Consider the following 21,081-nt stretch of genomic DNA (forward strand, 5'->3'; position numbering starts at 1 on the left):
CTATCCAAACTGCACTGGAATACTTAAATGTACTTTAATGTGCAAACTTAATGGAACTGTTGGTTTTTTTTAAAAGTAAGTATTAAGTCAGATATTATGGCGCCTCCATTTTTAGTAAAGAAGTATTGCAACGCCACGCTAAGTATAAAAGATAGTTTTACACCTCAGCATGGTCTAAAATTGTGTGAACTATGAAAATTATGGAGGAAAATTTTATTGTACAAGTTCATAATTCTCTTTCTTTTTTAAACTATTTTCTCTAATCATGAGGCGCCACGGTAGCCGAGCGGGTTAAGAGGCGAGACCTGCAAAGCTAATATGCATTGTGGAACTGGGTTCGATTCCCGGTCTTGGCCTTGGATTTTATTTAATGGTTAAATGAGAAATAGTAAAGTACGTTTGCTATTCGCCTCCGTCCACGATACCTAGTAAATGGTAGTTGGACGTTAAGCCCCGCCTGAAAAAATAGGCGATTACTTTACTTTTACTTTACTTTTTTTCTCTAATCATTAAATTAATTTAGAAGTAAAGTAATCGTCTATTTATTCAGGGGGGCTTTTATCGTCCAAATACCAATTTGATGTTGACCATCGATGGGCAAACCATCGAGCCAAAAACTGAAAGGAAACATTTTGACGGGCCATAATAATTGTTTTATTTAAAAAAAAAATGCTGTAAGTGAGTAAGGCATTTATATAATATAAAAATTAAACTAATGTGATGTATGAGGCTGCGAGTGTTTTGATAATAGTTCGTCATAATTTGAAAAAAGAAAGAAAATAAATTTATTGTTCCCTTAGAATAAAAATCATGAACAATTGGAGCCCCTATTGGTTTGGGCTGTATTTTAAATTTTAAATAAACAAAAAATAAGCAAATATTTACAAAAATAAGAATTAAAATTAAGGAAATAAATGCATTCAATTATTATTTCGAAGGAAGCTGAGTAGAAAGGAGATAACTGAACAGAAGGGATTTAAAGATGGAAAGGGTAGGAGCATGGCGGACAGATGAAGGTGAGGAGTTCCAGAGAAAAGTAGCACGAATTAAGAAAGATTTGTCAAAGGATGAGGTACGGTGTGAGGGAATATAGAGAACAGAGGTTCAAGATCTAGTATTGAGAGAATGGATCGAGGATTTGAACTTGAAGTGTTGGAAAATATAAGATGGCCTTTGAGATTGGATAACTTGGAAAAGGAATGAAGCCCAAAAAATACTGGCGGCGGTAGACAAGGGAAAAGCCACTTCAACTCATCGAGTCTCTGGGAATGCTGAAAATAAATCTTATGAAGCAGTTCATGAGAGGTGCTTGAGCTTAGCTTCAATATCATCAGCAAGACCGGCCATACACTGAGCAACCATAGTCGAAATGGAGGGGAAAACAAGAGAGGAAACTAGGAGTTGTCGGGTCATAATTTGGAAAAAGGTGACGGGAACTATTAACTGTTTCAGGATGTGGATGGAGCAGCGAGAGATTTGGGAACCTTGTTTTTCCAAGGATAGGTTTTGGTCAAAAGTGATACCGAGGTTCTTCAATATTTTATTGGGATATTATAGAGGAAAAAGATTAGGGAAGAGGATCTAACGATTTAAGGAGTGGGTTGGAGCCAATAAAAATTGCTTTGGTCTTTTCTACATTCAAAGTAAGCTTATTGTTCGTGGCCCAATATGTGATATTGTAGAGGTCTTCTTGAAGCTTAAACACAACTTCAAACAGATCCGACGGGGAAAAGGATAAGTAAATCTGAAAATCTGGAATATAAATTTGGATCAAATTGGGGACGTAGTTATTCTTAAGAGTGAACTGAGGTATTCATTGGTCAGTCTATTTCTGAACACCGCTTTTTCTAAGTTTCATTATTGGAAAAAGCTCCTCACAAAATATATGAAGTTATTTAATTATTATTATAGAATATGTGACCTTTCAACTTTTCACTGGGCCGAAGTTGGCCCGCGTGAAATTGTTGATAAACATGCAAAGGAAGCCACCAATAATGGGGAAATGGCTAATTATAAATTAACACACACCGATATCAAGTGTATAATTGCAAAAGCAGCACTACAAAAATGGCCAGACAGATTACAGTAATGGTAATAAAGGAAGATTCTATAAAACTATGGCAGATCAGTTACCTAGACAACCATTGTTTTAAGGGAACTAATAAATGGGTTATTACGACAATAAGCAGGCTGAGAGCGAACCACGCGGTGTGCGGATCGTATCTACACAGGATCAACAAAAGGTCCTCTCCTCTTTGCGTAGATTGCAATGAGGAGGAGGATTTCAAACATGTAATAATGATATGTCCACGTTATGTGGTGGAAAGGAAACGAATGTTTGACGACTTATACAGGTATTTAGATGCACCATTTCGCTACGAAGACATAATATTCTCCACCAACATATATGTGCTTATGTCTATAGCAGAGCTAGCAAAGAAATATGAATGTATTTAAAAGTTATAGCCGATTAGAATGAATGCAAGAAAATGGATGGCAGGAATATAGAGTACTGATCTATCCATTAGTTGTAAGTTTGTATGTAAATAGTTGTATATAGTAGAGGGATGAATGAGTGAAGCGAATGTATGTATAAGAAAGAATGGAGAGTGAGTGATATTCTAGTGATAGCACCTAGACGATGCTGGCTGTATATGTTACATAGACGATGCTGGCTGTATGGCGAAAGCCAATGCCAAAAAAAAGGCAAAACAAAAAGTTGGCCCGCATTTTGCTCATCACAGTCTTAGACGGTGGGGCGAATGAAAAAACTTCACAATCAACATTTTTTGCTATGAAAGAAAAAGTAGCTAAACTCAGGATTGGATCTCCTACTAGCACTACTCACTACTATCAGCCGCTCGTATTAAATTAATTTATATTTTAGTATATCAACATCATATCACTCATTTTGCGTTATTAATTAATTGTGAAATCAAAAACAAAAAACTCCCATATCATTATAATAAAATTTAGTTATCACCCAATAGAGAGCTCAGGAAGTTTATTATAGTTGAATAATATATAAGCAATATTTCGTGATTACCGGGAATTCGTTTCCAGGGACCAATTATAAAATAAATTGCCATGTTGTGGAATTAATTATGAAAAGTACATCACGAAACTGGTAAAGTAATCATGCAATTTAGTAGAAATGTAATTAATAGCGCGACCCCACCAAAAAATATAAATACCCACAAATAAATAAATTAATTGAAAATAAAAAATAATAGCGCCCGCCCAATCTAATTAGACAGACCACTTGCATGGTGATAACACGACTTGCTAATTGAGACCCATGAATAAATATTACCTATTTGTAAAACTGCATTTCATGTTGAAATAATAAATTAATTAGTAATTGCATCCGTTCTCAGATTGCCCAAACTAGAATATTGCTAAACAAATTATTTAAATAGAAGACATTGAACTTCATGTTCGTGATGGATGCAGAAATTTAGAGAGGATGTTAGACATGAGAAAAACCACTTAGCTCTGTGGCACGTCCGGTCGTGAATTTCCTTCAAATTCAAAATTTTAGTAAAACACGTAACCTTCCTTCTTTAATATAAGACAAAATGCACAAAATGATAAAAAGGGTCAGTTTAAAAGGTTTAATAACTTGGTAAGTCTTACAAGAACTAGTTTCAATATATTTGTGCCGCTATGATTTTAAGAGAAGAATAACCAACTCTCTGATTGGAAGAGAAAATGTTCCAAGATGGGAGTGAAAGTGGGAGAAGAAACCCTTATACACGTTGCAGTTTGCGGACGATCAAGTGCTTATAGCTGAAGATGAGGAGGACCTATCGTACATGTTGAGGAAGCTGCTTGCAGCGTACTCAGAATAGGTCAACAAGTCCAAAACGCCGTATATGGTGGTAGGTGGATCTTCCCCTACGTCCCTGATTGTGGATAATTGGCAGCTGAATCCGTGTAGCGAGTTCAAGTACCTGGGTGCCTGGTTATCGGTTACTGGGTCTTCAGAATTGGATATCCAAAAGAAAATGGTAAAGGGAAAGCAAGCTCTCCAATTATTGAACTTTGGAGTAAATCTATCCGCATGGAGATTAAAAAAAGGCTCTTCCACGTTTTTTTGGCAAGTGTAACCCTCTACGCGGCAGAAACATGGAGCCTAACGAAGAAAATGGAAGATAGGCTATTGGCCTTAGAAATGGATAAGAAGAAGCTGTGGGGTCTCCAAGATATGGTACGTGCCTAATCCGGAAATCCGAAGACGTGTTGGAATACAAAAAAACCTTTTGTATTCCATTGAAACACGGAACTTAAAATGGTAAGGCCACATGTAGCGAATGAGTGGTGAGAGATGGCCTAGGAAGATCTGAGATGTCATTCCTAGTGAGAGGAGAAGGAAAGGCAGGCCTAGGAAAACTTGGATGGAGGGTATCACTGAGGGAATGGCTTCTAGAGGCCTTCGGGAAGGGGAGTGGGAGGACAGGAAATCTTGGACTTTGGGCATTGGGGATATGATTCCTTAGGAATTGTCTTTAAACCCCCCCCCCCCAAAATATAGTATAGATCCTTAAGTTTCCAGGTAGTGTGGGACTTGACTGAAGATCCTGATGAGAATTAGTTACCGAAAATAATCTTTTTTTTTTAGGCCATCAGGTTATAGGTCAAAGGAGACGGATGGAAGGACTCAGGAAATTTCGATTGGTGTCCTAGCGAGACTGTACAGTTTAGGCCATAATACAATGAGTGCGCAAAAAGCGCCAGAAAGGTGGATGCAAAGCAAAAGAAAGCGGAAAACTATACTATTAGCTCTCCTATTGCTATTTCTACGAGAATGGACGGCAATCGGATAAACCGATGACCTTCTTAGGATAAATATGGTAAAAACGTGCTCTGATTTTAGTCAATATTGCACTAATAGCTGAAATCTGTTATTCTGTTTAACCTATTTATTCCAAAGCTGAAATCCAAAAACCAAATTTAGACGCAAATCCATAAAAAGTGAAATGGCGACCTATTTATTCGGATTTCCTCCCAAATTGTACAAATAACGTTTCTTCTTATATTAATTTCAATTACAAAGGCTTACCCACTTGTAAATTCATTCGTAAGATTTGTTTCAATCTGTTTTACTATAAATATTTAACCAAAGATCTGTTTTTCATGTAAATTACTAAATAAATTGTAAAATCCAAATTTCAGAGATTTCCAAATCACAAGAATATCTATCTTTTTAAATAGCCCTAAATTGAAAATTTAATATAAAGACAAATTTTTGATCGTCATAGGAAGAATTTCTATTTTGTCAAATAGTTGACATGGTTGTAAAGGAAAACAATAAACGTGATCGACCGACCGTCAATATATTTGTAATATATAATATACCTATGCGAACGTACGTGCTTGCGTTTATATGCTAGCAAACGAGTAGTATATATAATCTATAATTTGAACGCGTTTCCATCAACCATCAATATTTACTTCAGCTAATGGAGATCAGTTAGAGCATCAAACCATATTCCGAAAACAAGATTTGCGGTTACAAATCATCCTCCCATCAGTCTGAGTGTGATTAAGGTGGCTGTGTCAACTCAATTTCCCAAATGTATACTAAAATTCTGCTCAAATTGTTTCATCGATTTTTTTCATTACAACATTTTATTTCTTTGCAATGTACGATTGGAATTTCGATTAATTTAAAGATACTGCTGAAGCAAAAGCACGGATTACTGGTGTAAATTCTGGTATAGCATTAACATAATATTGGTGGAAAATGAATTCGATAATTTCTGGTTGTAAGGTCATTCAACGAATTTGAAAAAAAAGGAGATTAAATTTAAAGTTTAAATTGTTTAAACATATTGAAATGCCTCTTCAGAGAAAAACGCGAACATTATTGGTTAAAGAAAAATGGAATAGGACAAATTAACCGCTCTATTCTCTGATACTTGGTAGAGATTTTTGTTTCATTCTGAGCTTTTATTTATCCCCAACGTGAGAGTTATACCATTTATATTAATTTAAAAAGGGAAGATTATACGAAAATTTAGTAATTTAAGACATTATTGGATAAAGGATATTCTGGCGTAGAATGCAGGAAGATTGGTGAAGTTGAATTAATGATTTGCTCAACAATGCAAGAGTAAAAGACTTGGCCATAAAACTAGTTGAGAAAGACCTACAACAGTAGATGTTGATAAATCTGACCAAAGCTATGAGGTCTTCCACCTAGAACAAATCTACTTCAACCTCAGAAGCAGGCGGTTCACTTTAATCAATAACTCTAAAAATATTTAAACATCTTAAGAAATAGGAAGAAGTGAAAACAAAATTTAGAGGCAGGTTTGAAGTTGAATATAAACAGGGTTTGGAAAACCAATGGAAAAGCCTGAAGTTCAATCCTCATCAAGCAAAGCTAAAAGAAAAGTGACTAGACCCTCGAAGAAAACAGAATGTGGCCATGATCATGCAAGAAAAATGCATCAGCCCATACATAGGTAAGGTACAGTGAAAAGTCATGAGCAGGGTTTTACATCCTTAGGCAAGACGAAGTTTCCAGCATACTTTACACGAAAGCTTTAGGTTGTGGATTTGGTTGTAGGCAAAAAGCAGAAGAAGCTGAAAACCAATAATATTTGTCTAAACAAGGAAAAGATGCGGAACCTAAGCAGAAGTTTCGACTATATTCTGTTGTTACTGGACAAAGATCTGCAAACCATCCTTCGTCCTGATATAACCTCTCAACAATCCCTTAAAAAAAGGAATTTAATTGAGGAAAATGTCCTCAGAGGAGAAAAATTCCAATCAGCAATCACTCAAGATAAATAAATATGAAGATACTAAAGCCTCACCTCGAAGGAATAGCTGTTATAGCTACTTAGTAGAGATGGGTGCTCATGGTCCTCTACGAAGCATCTACATTGCATTTTTTTTTAAAAGACATTCGCCTTACTCTAGACTTTAGAAAGTATCGAGCCAGAATATCAAAGACAGAAGTAAAGAGATTCTTGCCTGTTCAAAGCTTCCGAGGTTACCCATCAATAGATTTAAAGAGATCTTCACAGACACAGTTTTGCTGCAAGAAGCCATCTGTTTTGTAAATGATTTAGATAAAAGACATGGAAGAAATGAATAATAAAACCTAATTGAATGAATTTCTATTTTCAATTCATGTATATTGTTTTCTGAGGACAACTAATAAAAAAAATAATTAGGTTTAATGGCGCGCCCGTAAAATTGTAAATATTTTATAAATTATGACAAAATATGATCTTCTCCTCCAACAACCCATATCTCCCTAAGGTTAGGTAACCCCAGAGTCCCTTTACAATTTATGAGTTGCAACACCCATGGGCACCATGCCAACTAACCCTTTCATCAGCACACTGACTGACTCTTTAATTATACATAACACACAACAATCTTGCTAAATGGAGCAACATGAAAGCAATATAACTTCCAACAATATAAATAAATGAAAGAAAATGCAACAATGTAAACAACAAGAATAATGATTGAATAAAATATGCATAATTTAATGTCAGAAATGTGTACAGAAAAAGACAAAACTGGTTTTAATTGAACACATTCCAGTTGTTTTCTGATATAAACTACCAATATTAGCGGGCAAGACAGATAGATTAAAGCCGATACATTTCCAGGTACCTGGCCAGCTAGGCTACCCTATTTTCGGGCAGGAACTGCAGCAAAGAAGGACCCCCAGCTGAGAGAAATATGAAACAATCTCTCTGCATTACACTTTCAATGTGGAAAAAAGTGATTAATTGCAAATTGAGCTTCAGCATTCGTTTGTAATTTGAATTTATAAAAGTGAAATAGAATAAAATATGAATTACGAGCACGTTGTTCATCTTTAAGCTAATTTTTTAAAGTTTTGTTCCATTTAATAGAATTGATAAGCTTTAATACTTTTAGAATTAAAAAAAACTTTTAATTAAAAAAAAAGTGGTATGGGTTTTTATTAAAGAACTAGTATAAGATCTACGGAACTAGAAGTACCTTGCTTTGAAGAGTCTTATCTTAAAGCTTGCCTTAAGCTTTAAAAAAAGCTTGGACAGAATCTCCAGCAAAAAGTAAAAAAGATGGCAGACACTCTTTCTTAGGAATCAATATGGTCAATCCTCGCTTCACATTAATCACCTCACCATCCACATCGATCTGAGAATTTTCTAAATTATCCAACTTAACCAAATCCCGTTTTAAGTCAAAAAAAATTAAATTCTATCCAAAAACTAACTCCTCCATTCTAAAAACCAACTCATTCTAGCCCTCTTATTAATTCCTATAAACCAGCCAAGTTTTCTGAAGCGTAGATGACCGCACGAAACCTGACGATGATTGTCCAGTAGTAGTCCCTATCATCTTAATGGCCTGTTACGGCTGTTATCAATAGATAACTAACGTTCCCGTTTCCAAGCCATTGTGCGAGTCAAGACACTCGCCTGTTTTAGACGTTGTTTAAATAAATACAAAAAAAAAAAAAAAAATAACTACCTATTCAAGATTATTTGTTTAAGAACACAATAACTCGAATTCAAACAATCTGGTAGGCATAAGCGGGCATTTTTGCAAGTAAACTTAACATTCATTCCATTAAGAGTTTAAAGTAACAAATGTATCTCAATTTCTGGCTAACTGATTTACTTAAATTTAGCTCAATAAAACCAATATAATGCTCCTTCTAACTTCACTCTTTTAGCGATATCCTTTAGTGTCTTATTTAAAAAAACAAATTGAGCTCATTTTTCGTTATATAGATCTGTTTAAATACAGGCATTTTTAAATAGACAAGTACCAGTATGTACAATTTAAAATGATGCATTCGCATACTGACTGTATACTGAAATCTCTGAGGAACAAGTATCCAGAGGAGATTTTTTAAGATAATAAGATCCAAAAAACTTAAAATGAGATCAGGTCATGACATCAGTCATTATTTATGTAACAACAATCACATTTTATGATGTAATCCAAAAAAGAATAGAAAAAAGTATATTATTTATTTAAAAGTTATTGGATTCCGGGCATGACAAACGCCCAGTAATTGGTCTAAGTTAAATATTTAAAGCATTCCGATCCGATCCATATTTCAAGAATTATGAATAAAACATTATTCAAAGGAAAACATTTATTCATGTTCTTTTCCTTACAAATAAACTGAAATACAGCTTGTATTGCTCTACTGAATGGTGCTTTTTGAAAAGTAAAGAAAATTAATTAATAATTTCAACTCTCATTTTTGACTGATGGCGAAAAATATACTTCTTTAATTCGAGGCTCACAACCCTAAAAAGTATTGAGATAATGGGTTCAATTCCTGATCTAGGACTTGGATTTTATTCAATTGGTTAATATTAAAAAAATTTGTAGTAAAGTACGAGGGTCGTTTGAAAAGTCCGTGCAAAAATAAAAACTACTTAATTTTTTGGGGTAAACCTTTTTTATTTTTCAACATAGTCTCCTTTTAGGCTTATACACTTCGTCCAACGCTGCTCTAGTTTGTTGATCCCTTCCGAATAAAAGGATTTGTCCAAGTCTGAAGAATAGCCATTCGTTTCTGCAATCACCTCCTCGTTTGAATAAAATCTTTTTCCCGCCAGCCATTTCTTCATATTGGGGAACAAATAGTAGTCCGAGGGAGCCAAGTCTGGAGAATAGGGGGGATGTGAAACGAGTTGGAACCCTATTTCCATTAATTTTGCGACCACAACTGCTGAGGTGTGAGCTGGTGCGTTGTCGTGATGGAAAAGGACTTTTTTGTGGGCCAATCGTGGGCGTTTTTCTTGCAGCTCGGTTTTAAAACGGTCCAATAACGATGAATAATATGCACCTGTAATAGTTTTACCCTTTTCCAGATAGTCGATGAGGATTATTCCTTGCGAATCCCAAAAGACAGTCGCCATAATCTTTCCGGCCGAAGGAACGGTCTTCGCCTTTTTTGGCGCAGATTCCCCCTTGGTAACCCATTGTTTAGATTGTTCTTTGGTCTCAGGAGTGTAGTGATGTATCCATGTTTCATCCACAGTGACGAAACGACGCTTAAAGTCATGCGGATTCTTCTGGAACAGCTGCAAACCGTCCTTGCAACACTTCACACGATTTCGTTTTTGGTCAAGCGTGAGCAATCGCGGCACCCATCTTGCGGATAGCTTTGTCATGTCCAAATGTTGATGCAAAATATTATGTAGCCGTTCATTCGAGATGCCCACAGCACTAGCAATATCACGCACCTTCACTCTTCTGTCATCCATCACCATATCATGGATTTTATCAATGATTTCTGGAGTAGTAACCACAACAGGGCGTCCAGAACGTTCAGCGTCACTTGTGCCCATATGGCCACTCCGAAAATTTTGAAACCACTTATAAACTGTTCTAATCGAAGGTGCAGAGTCACCATAATGTTTATCAAGCTTCTCTTTAGTCTCCTGAGGCGTTTTGCCTTTCATAAAGTAGTGCTTAATCAACACACGAAATTCTTTTTCGTCCATTTTTTGAAAATCACACGACTTTCTCGATTCAAACGAATGCCAAACACAAAGAAATAGACCGATCTGGCTGAAACTTGGTGAGTGTTCTTCCAAGAGATGCTACTAACTAAACATAACCTCGATGCGCGCCAGTGGTGCTATCTCTCTGACTTTGCACGGACTTTTCAAACGACCCTCGTATGTCTACTAATCGCATCCGTCCACGATACCTAATTTGGTATTTGGATATACAGCTCGCCTCAAAAAATAGGCATTACTGTACTCGTTACTATCTTCTTTGCTATTGAATGAAATAAATTAATTAAAATATTACTGAAATTTAATTATTTAACTTTTTAGCGAATTAAAAAGTTCTTTAAGTATGAGTTTTGACTAAAGTTTAATGAAGCAATACAAAATTTAATGAACCTTAAAAGTTTTGGTGAACCTATTCAGAAAGCAACCAACATGCAGAGTACAGTTGTACAAGGGGGCACAGCGTTAGGGATGGATTTTAAGATGCAATTCTATTGTGTTGTTTCTTTAATTTATAATGGTGGGTAAAAACATTTTGAAAACAGGCTTATTTTTGAGCAAAAATCTCAATACTGTTTTCTGTTTATCTTAACAATTTAAACATCTTTAAATAAAATTGTTCAAGATAGGCTGTCAAAGATCGTGTTTTTATGATGCCATATACACTAAGGTAATTTCAAAAAAATGTACACATTATTTAGGATTAGGGCTTTTCAAAAATAAGGGGAACTTTGTTCTCCAGGTTGAGGCATTGATTAAAGACTTAAGTAAGCTCAGTTTGTTCAAATCATATTGTTATGAAAATCTACAACACCACCTAAAGATTTTTGGATAGAAGTGAATGGTCAGAATGAGTCTATTGATTTAGAAGTTTAGATAACCACAAAACCAAAACTACAATCGACAGAAAAAAACAGAAACAAAAAAATCTTTCTAATGCTACACTATCTTGTCGATCAAGGGATCAGATTCTTCGTACAAAATGTCTTCAACTTTGCTAATCACTGGGTGCCGATCAGTATTGATAAATCTTCGGGCATAACAAAAAAAAACAAAACTGAAAGACGTTTTACACTGAAACGTTCTCCAAATCCAGAACAAGATTACAAAACAAAAGGACGTCCAAATATAACACACTGGAACAAGGGATACGAAAAACAAGACGGGTAAAATCATCCGTATTATCCTGTTAAAAAAAGAGAAGGAATTCTTATTTAAATTGATTTTAAATTTAGCCTTTTTTCAATTAAAGACAACGAAATAATGGTAACTAATGTATAGCTTACTTGTGAACGTTTCTTCTATTATGTTCTGAAATTGGGTTCATTGGTTGCAGGTCTTGAAATCCTGTATATGCCAAACGTTTTCGTCAAGGATGTGTGCGCCCTCAATGATGGACGATAAAGAATGGACTACGACGTACTAAGAGTATGATCCATGTGCAGGTTATACTCTGGTTATCGTTAAAAATCAGCTGTTTCCACAGCCATTCAATTTGAGTTCTAGTTAAGTGGGTGTAAATTTGGTTCAAATTATGGTTCGTTTTCTTTAGATTGTGGTACAACAAAATTAAAAAGGTGAGACAGTGAATTTCCTTTTTGTGGTTCATGAGGGAGAATGACATGAATTTAGTGTGATGACTTGTTTCTACCAAATCCTGAAGAAATCCGAAAGGCTAGCCTTTTTTTGGACCCTGAAAACTAACAAGCAGTTCACGAATCGAGTTAGAAGGATTGAACAAGTGCAGGAGGCTGTGAAAAAACCATAATCACTGAGATAATTCAAGCTACATCATTCGTAGAGCTCATGATTAAAAATAATCTATGATTTTTTTAATCCAAACAAGATAGTTTTCAAAAAACATTTTGGAAAGACACAGTTTGGGAGTTTCATATGAAGCTGCGTCACAGCTTTCTCAAATCAATTCATCCATTAGGCTTCATTTTTTCACCTCTAGAGAGAAGGGAAACCTTTTCAGAGGGCACCAGGAAACAATGGAGTACGATGGAAAGGCATTATTTATATTTTGAGACTAATAATAAAAAAACAGTAATTTGTCATTGAAAATGTCTTCATTGTTTTTCAAAATATTCTCCTTTATGATCTATACACTTCTGCACGCGTTCGAACCACTTGTCAAAGCATTTTTTCCATTCCTCTTGAGACACCTCCAAAACATGGTTTTTGAATGCATCAACGGCTTCTTCTGCCGACGAAAATAGTTGTCCACGTAATTTATTCTTGACGTTCGGAAACAAAAAGAAGTCATTGGTGCCAAATCAGGACTGAACGGCGGATGACCCATTAATTCGATTTTTTGAATGCTCAAATAGTCGGTTGTTAGACGAGATGTGTGACAGCTGGCATTGTCTTGTTGAAGAATGATCCGACGGCGCTTGCTTGTTTTCCTTATTTCATCGAAGACTTCCGGCAAACAAATGGTTGTGTACCATTTAGAATTGAACGTTCTACGTTCCTCTAAAGGCACTGTTGCCACATGACCAGTTTTTCCGAAAAAACAGGCGACCATTTGTTTCGAAGTGCTTCGAGCGCGAACAACTTTTATGCTAAGTTATGCCTAAGGTTGCCTCAATCTCACAGTATGTCACATGCATTATTAGTTATTGCACAGCATCAATGTTTTCTGACACAACAACTGATTTTGGACGACCTTCACGACTTTCGTCGGTGAGCGAACGACGACCACGATTAAATTCGTTATACCAGCGTTTCACAGTGGCAAAGGTTGGGGCTTTATCACCAAAAGTGGAAGTAAGTTGATCGATGCACTTCTGTCTTGATAATCCACGTCGAAAGTCGTAATAAATCATTGCACGAAAATTTTCACGAGTTAATTCCATTTTTTCGCTGAGACACAATTTTCAAGTGACTGTAAACATCACAAATCGCGCTCAAATAACAAAACGTTCTGAAGAAGGTTATGGTCAAAAATGTCAAACTTTCAAGTGGAAACGTCAGATAGCACTTGACAACACTCAGTGTTGCCGAGGCTCAAAATATAAGTAGTTTCCCCACTTCAGGCATCAAAATGAAAGAAGTTCGATTTTAGCAGCCATTTATTAAAACAATATTATTTTTAGCAAGGAACTAGAAGTGCCAATGGAAACAATATTAGATCGAAGACGGAATGGATGGATAAGTAATGTCAACAGTTAATAGTTACAAGAAGTTTACAATATTAGATGAAAAAACAAATGAACAAGAGAATTGTAACAAGCTAAAAAAAAAGCAAACGACTTAAATTGCTCTTGCCAGGACTTGAATAGAAAAAAGAATAACATAGAGCAAATTTGTAGCAGGTAGAAAGTGGATGGGAGTTACGCTAAGACAAAAGCAGCGGGAGAAAAAAAGGCGGCAAAGTCAAGTGAATGGCGGGAGGCTGGTGGCTAGTAGAAGAAGAGGCTCACCTGCAGATTACCCACCATACCACTCTACCACCTCGCGCTGTCTCTCTTCAATAACAGATAAGAACAGTTTTACAGTTCTAGTTTTTCTTTTACTATGGCCTGTTATGTTCTACTAATCACGTTAAGTCGTTCACTGCTCTTTAACGTGAAACTTCTAACTTGTTTTTAAAAAATTATTTATTTCCCAGCGTTAAATACTCTGAATTGATTTTTTAAGAAAAAGGTTTTTAAGAAAAATATAATTTTAAAAAGAAAAATACGACTCAACATTCCACATTGTTCATAAATGTGGTAGTAATGTAGATTTGCATCTGTTTTGGATGTGGAAGGGCGCCCACCCGGGCAGTCTTCATCTCCCACGTCTTCTCGGCCATCTTGGAAACGCTTGAACCACTCAAAAACTCGCGCACCGTGATTAATATTCATCGCCATAAACTTCTTTTAATAAAAGATAAGTTTCAGTAGCAGTTTTATCAAGTTATGATGTGAAATTTCACAATTCGTTGCTTTTCTACATGTGAAGTATCATGTTTTCGGCAAAACGAAACTAACACCTCTTACACAAACGACGGTACCGGTCAGACTGATTTCTCTTCAAACACGTGAGACGCTGCAATCGAAAGAGAAGGCTTTACACAGCACAGCTGTCGGTCGTTAAGATTTGGCGCATGCATAGTTCTTCTGTAGCAGCTTCCCAGCTGATTATATTTTCTGTAGACCGTGAATAGTAAAAAAGAAGAAGTTTATTGTATTCAAAAATCTTTAAAAATATAAAAGGTTAAATGAACACATTTAAGATGCAAACGAAATTCTTGTATGATTAGAATTAAGTGCATTATTTGCTTTAAAAATACTTTTAAAAACCTTTAACCATTGACACCAATAACACATAGCATACTAAAACTGACTTATTTGGCAATTGTCGAAATTATAAATTTGTAAGAAAATCTATAATGTCTCTAAAAAAAATTGAACAATACCTCTTCAATTAGGCCAACTGTTTAGATCTCTTAAAATTACTTGGCAAAGGTGACCAATATAAACATGGATAAAATACCAAAATTTGTGACCTCATTACCTAATAAACGATTTAAATAAATTAGCAGATTCATTTAATGGATTATCAACGTTTGATAAATGCGATTACTTTAGCCCAATTTTATTTAAAGCGCATCAACATCTCAGGCAATATGGGGGAGGCTAAATAGAGCTTTTTTTTACAGTGCTCTGACTGCCTTCAACGTTCAAGACAAAACTGTCTATCATCACAAGCGTTATCAGCTGGATTTGTACCACGAAAACTCGTGAGGGAATCCAGTGCCCTAACCACTGACCTATTTCCTTTCAACATGCTTTTTATGTTTTCACGATTCTTTTTTATCAGATAAAATATTTATAAAATGAATCTTTTTTTTTGAAGTACTAAGAATCGGTGGATTTCTATGTAATGTGCACGTGTATAGTACACGTGTATGGAAAATAAAGAGTTTTATAGTGATAATCTATAGTCAGAAACAAAACACTTATCGTGAGTACTCCGTGACTTAAAAGTATAATTCCAGCACATTATGGTGAAGATAAAGTTTAGTTTACTTGAAGAGTATGGCTAGATTAGGTACTACCGCTTTCACCGAAACTGCAGCTTTTTAATAGCACAATCTGGATTAATGCATCACCTGAAAGAATGGTGTTCCAAACGAAAAGTTTTCTTTCTCGAAGTTTTTGGTCAAATTCCACATAATAATTGAAAGCATTTGGCCACTAAAATTTTATTTGAAATGTTCTTGAGGAGAAAAATAATTTTTAAAAAGCTCAAGAGATGCTGCTTAGATCAGATCCGATTCGTAATTAAGATTAGGAATCGATCTCAACAGTTCAGAATTTCATTACAGGGTGACATCAAATATTGTTGAGTTAAGATTGTAAAAAAAAGGAAGAAATCAGCCGTTCACAGCACAAATCGATCAACTCCATTTTTTGAAATATGAGCTGTTATTTTTGAAAGTGGTATAAGTCCAATTTTTTAAAAAAAAATGAGTTAATGGTAATTTCAGTAAGATAGACACATTCTTTCCATATTTATAGTCATACATTCAATGGAGTACGATTTTTTTTATAAAGTCAACAAAAGAATTTTGACTATAAAATGTTATCACAAGAATATTTTTTTTGAAAGTGGAATAAGTCCATTTCTAATAATTATAATCAAAAACAACTGTCTTATTGCTATTATTTTTGATTATTGCTACTTCAGTGTACGCTGCTCGTTAGCAGATATTACGCTAACTGTAAAAGAAAAATAAGTTTAAAATATCTTTTTTTGCTTTAAAGATCTTAACGAAGTAATTTTCATTTTTATATTTTTAATATAACTGAAATTAAAAAAAAAAAATAAACTTGGCTATTCGTGAATTTAAATGTATTCATTTTAATTATTACTTTTTACATAAAAACCCATTTCAGTAAAGCTATAATGTCTATAAAAATACAGGACTTATATTTACTCCTGTTTTTATTTCTTGTAATATGTTATTTTTGAAAGTGGTATAAGTCCATTTGGAGCTCAAAAAAATCGTTAATTTTTTTAAGAATTGTAATAATTATTATTTCATAATAAAATTTAAAAGGTGTATAGTGTTAATAACATCACTTGAATGGATTAAGGTTTACGAATATTTTTAAATTAATTCAAATGCAAAACCTTAAATATCTCGATACATGGAAAAATGGATTTATACCACTTTCAAAAATAACAGCTCATATTTTAAATTTAAGTTGTCAAAAGCAGTTGGTTCAGTTATAACTTTTTATAATTATAATAAATTTCCTAAAAAATAAAGATTAACACCATTACACGACAAAAATTGCGTGGACGTTGAATAATAAGTAATCTATTTCAGAAGAATTGTTGCAATAATTCAACTCAAATTCAGTAGCAGTTGCTGAATGATAACGGTAAATGTATTTGTATTTATATTATAAACTGAATTATAAAAAAACAATGTACAATATTTCATCGTATTTCTCCACTTTTTCTTGTTCTATGGAGTTAATAGAGTTGTGCAATGAACGGCTCAGTTACTAAGTTACTAAAGTATGAAGCTATTTTCTTGGTACAATAAAGCGCATCAATTTCTTTGTATTCAATTTGTTTGCAGTTTTACTTTAAGATAAAATATTCAAACTAAAAAAATAATAATAATAGTTCACACCAATAATATCTTTATAAAAAGAATTCATAAATAAGAAAAATGGTTGACAAGAAAGCTAATCGATACAACGTGTCCTTCGATGTCCTTCCAAGCCAGGATATTTGTTCAACAATTTTTTAAGCTGTCAAGTTGTCAACAGGGAAACCAAGTGATTCATTACTTTCAATATGTTCAAAGTAATGTAAAACTTAATTTTACCTCTTTCTTCGACGAGAGCCAATGACAAAATTACACTCCAGAAATATACTGGGGTTATGGTGGAATTATATTTAACTAAGCATAGACGGGCAGCACATGTAAGTTAGTAAAGGGAGGTTGACCTTTTCAAGAGAGATTAGGGCAGAAGACCTACCAAGGTTTACTGTATAAATAGAGGAGCTCTCTGCTACTGTTGTCTCATTTCTTTAATTAGTAACTTTAGTAAAAGCTTCTTAGTATAAGACTTTAAAATATTGTGCTTATATAAGAGATCAGCGCTGGTATGGAATTAACCTTCTATTCTTAGGAGTCAGTTTCTTGAATACACCTCATTTACACTCAGAGCAACTTAATTGTGCCGACGGCATAGTTTACAATCTATTTTAACTTCGTCTAATCTTGTATTTTGAATTACGAGATGTTTTTTACTCCCCTTTTTTAAAAATAATAATCAACAAAAATTAGAATCCTGCCAGATTAGACTTAAAAGTACACAGCTATCGACTACTTAAAAGACTCTTAGACGATAGATCTAAACTGTCTCTTGACAACAAAAGACTGATTTATACATCTATTTCGAAACCCATCTTGGCGTATGGGATAGAGCTGAGGGGTTCAACCAAACGCTCCAATCTCCAAAGGATTCAATCGCTACAATCTAAAATACTTCGAACTATCGTAAACGCTCCATTTTATGTCTCCAACCTGGACTATACACACTGACTTTAACATTCCTTTTATCGCACAAGTCGCCGAAACACGATACAAGTAACTCGCACTTCAATCTGCAATCATGCGCAAATCCTCTAGCTCAAAATCTTTCTTCTAGAACTCTTCCTAACAATACGTCTTAAAAAAACAGTGGCCTTGTGATCTCCTCTCTAGTGGAAGAGACTGACAAATAGTTCAGTGTTTTGGAGGGTTACCACTGGGTAACATCTCCCACTCGTTTACTTTTTACTAGTCAAGGTTATTGTAGCAGAAATAAACGGGGCAGATAAACATGGCATTCGCATAAATTAAAGTTTTTTCCACTTCAATTTGGATCTACTGAAAGCTCCGAGGTTTACGCTCTCACCTTGACCATCCCTGTTGAGTTAAATAACAGTCAAACCTTCAAGCAAGAGTATTGACCATCTACACTATAACACTTTAAAGAAGACCAATCAGGCACAAATAAACGCTAAGACCTCAAAAAAACTGTTAATTTCAAATAAAAATAAGACATGATCGCAATGCTTTCCTTTCTCTTGGATAAGAGAAAGTTAAATGTTGAAAAAATAAAAACTGGGGCTTTAAGAGAAAGCCAGCATTTGTTGCCCCAGATTTTTTTTTCCCCCATTGTGTTGAAATAAAGTCAGGAAGAAATGATTTATCACTTCTGGGTTCTTACTTCCGTCAAATGCTACCATTTTTAAAATCAAAAGAAATGATTTCATGAAAGCATCAGAAAAACTTTTCTGCAAAATATATAAAAGTTCAAATACATTTATTTATGTATTACGATACAACTTTAGCACATTCCTACTTATAAACTTTATCGTATAATAAACAATTTTTATCCAACCGTCTGTGGAAATATTATCTAGCTATTTGTCGTTTCCATACTCCACCATTAATGGACACACAATTCACCATCCGGCTCGCCGATATCACTGCCCTTTTCCATCTAAATAGGACACGCTTTTAAGGGCACATTCCCCCTCTCTTAATGTAACCATAAAATTGTAATAAAACTTCATAAATTCTTGTTAATTTTAGATATTTCGTAATGGATGGTACTCCCAACTAGAACATGATTCTTTAAACAATGTTAAAACCTTCCTGGTATCACAATTTATGCATTTTAGTACAAAGTTAGTGGTTTAATTAAACCAAATGGAACATGGAATGACTGAGAGGATGATCACTAACGAATCACTTACGGCAGTAAGAGAAATGTCCCAGTTTTCGTAAAATACAATAAAAAAATCAAAGAAGATAAGCACGAATAAGTAGTAAAGAATCACAACTTCTAACCCAAGGGTGTATTATATTGTCAATAAGGTTAATAATTTTATATCAACTACATTAATTTATAGAAATTAACTACAACTATACTGTAAAATATGTTCCAAAGCCCTGAACATGACCTAGTAGGACGAAAGCTTGGACAAATAACTAAAATAATGAATGAAATTGGCGATACTCTTTCTTCCTTCTGTATTAATGAATCAGTCACCAAAAACGAGGAACAGTTCTTTATGTATTTATCTTATTTATGCTTAAAGGAAACAGATAATTAGGTAAGATTTGAATGATTTTAAGAAAAAAAGAAGTAAAAACTTTCATCTACTTAGATGTGATCAGGAGGGCTAAGCCCGCCATTTAATGTTAAACATGGAGGATTGTCTTTTGATGAAAACTTATTTCCTTATTTCATTATTGAATAAACATCTAGTTAAAAAGGAGTAGTTCAATGCTGGATTCTTTGAGACTTTTCTGCTGCATCTGCTTCTTCTTCTTCTTTGATAATTAATCTAACAATAATGAACGATTTAAATATTGATGTAAGGAGAAACACCATAAATCCTTCAATCAATCTGATCTTCATTAAACCTGATCTTCTCACATCCCAAGCAGTCAAAGATCAATGAGACTAGCCTCTTCTTCTGATCCCGCATAAATTGGTTAGATTAATCAGCATGACCATGGACAATAATGACGGAAGAGTGCTAGTTGGCGGTAAGCTGAGCAGGACGTTTCTTATCTTGGCGGGAGTAATGCCCTTTCAGCTGTTCTCTTCAACCTGGCTCTTCATAGGGTGGCCCTTCAATCATGCAATCAAGCGTATGCGTGTGTAGACGACATTGGTCTGGTAGCTCGCAGTGTCCCAGCACTTAAGGAAACATTTAGGAATCTAAATGATGGGAATAAAAAGATGAGGCTAAGAATTAACGAATGCAAAACAAAATACATGAGCAGTAGCCCAGAGCGCAGCTGCGTGGAATTTAAAGTAGAAGGATTTACGTTCGTTCGAACGTGTTAAATAAAAGCTTCACCTACCTGGGTTCTGAACTAAACGCGGAAAATAGAATGATAAGCGAAGTGAATGGGAGAATAATGTCTGCAAACCGAGCTTACTTTGCTAACAAGAGATTGTTTTAAGACCTCCATATGTCCAGAACCTCGAAGATAAGGCTTTTTAGAACCTTAATCAGGCCGGTGCTGAAACATGGACGTTTACATCTGCCATGATAAATAATCTCAATGTTTTTGATCGAAAGATCTTAAGGAGGATTTATGGTCCAGTTTTCGACACTAATTCTCGCTCATGGAGACCCAGAAAGAACTGTGACCTTTATGCTCTATATGGGGCTGAGAATGTGGTCCGTTTCATCAAGGCTCGACGATTGGAATGGTTAGGGGCCACTTTGCAAGAATGCCAGAAGACAGGATGCCGAGCAGACTGCTGCGTGCTACCGTCATAGGCATGAAGAAGAGAGTTGGCCGACCGCCAAGACGTTGGCTTGATGATGTTGAGGAGGACTTGAGAGTCCCTTGAGTATCGGGATGGAAAGCAAAAACAGCCAATAGAGATGTCTGGAGTCGAATTGTTAAGGAAGCCAAGGCCCACACTGGGCTGTAGTAAGAAAGTAAGTAAGCCCTCTTCCTCCACACAAATCGTACAAAATAGATTCCCATTTTGAAGGGACGTCTAGTGAAACCATAATGCTTAGCAAGGTATCCAACCAGGAAGCTGGG

At 35.0% G+C, this 21,081-nt stretch overlaps 1 protein-coding gene across 6 annotated transcripts in view; it reads right to left on the bottom strand.

Annotated features, from left to right (window-relative positions):
- The window catches only part of Oatp30B (Organic anion transporting polypeptide 30B), a 235,110-nt gene that overhangs the window by 59,337 nt on the left and 154,692 nt on the right, over window positions 1-21,081 (bottom strand). The window contains exon 1 of one of the 6 annotated variants that reach the window (XM_074135389.1): window positions 11,786-11,908. The exons of the other annotated variants lie outside the window; for them this stretch is intronic. The gene's annotated coding sequence lies outside the window, so the exon portion shown is untranslated. Of the gene's footprint in view, window positions 1-11,785; window positions 11,909-21,081 lie in introns of those variants that run through there. 6 annotated transcript variants of the gene reach the window in all.

The sequence above is a fragment of the Rhodnius prolixus genome, unplaced genomic scaffold, assembly GCF_049639745.1.
Source record: "Rhodnius prolixus isolate KJV_2025 unplaced genomic scaffold, Rpr scaffold_5, whole genome shotgun sequence".
Lineage (NCBI taxonomy): Eukaryota > Metazoa > Arthropoda > Insecta > Hemiptera > Reduviidae > Rhodnius > Rhodnius prolixus.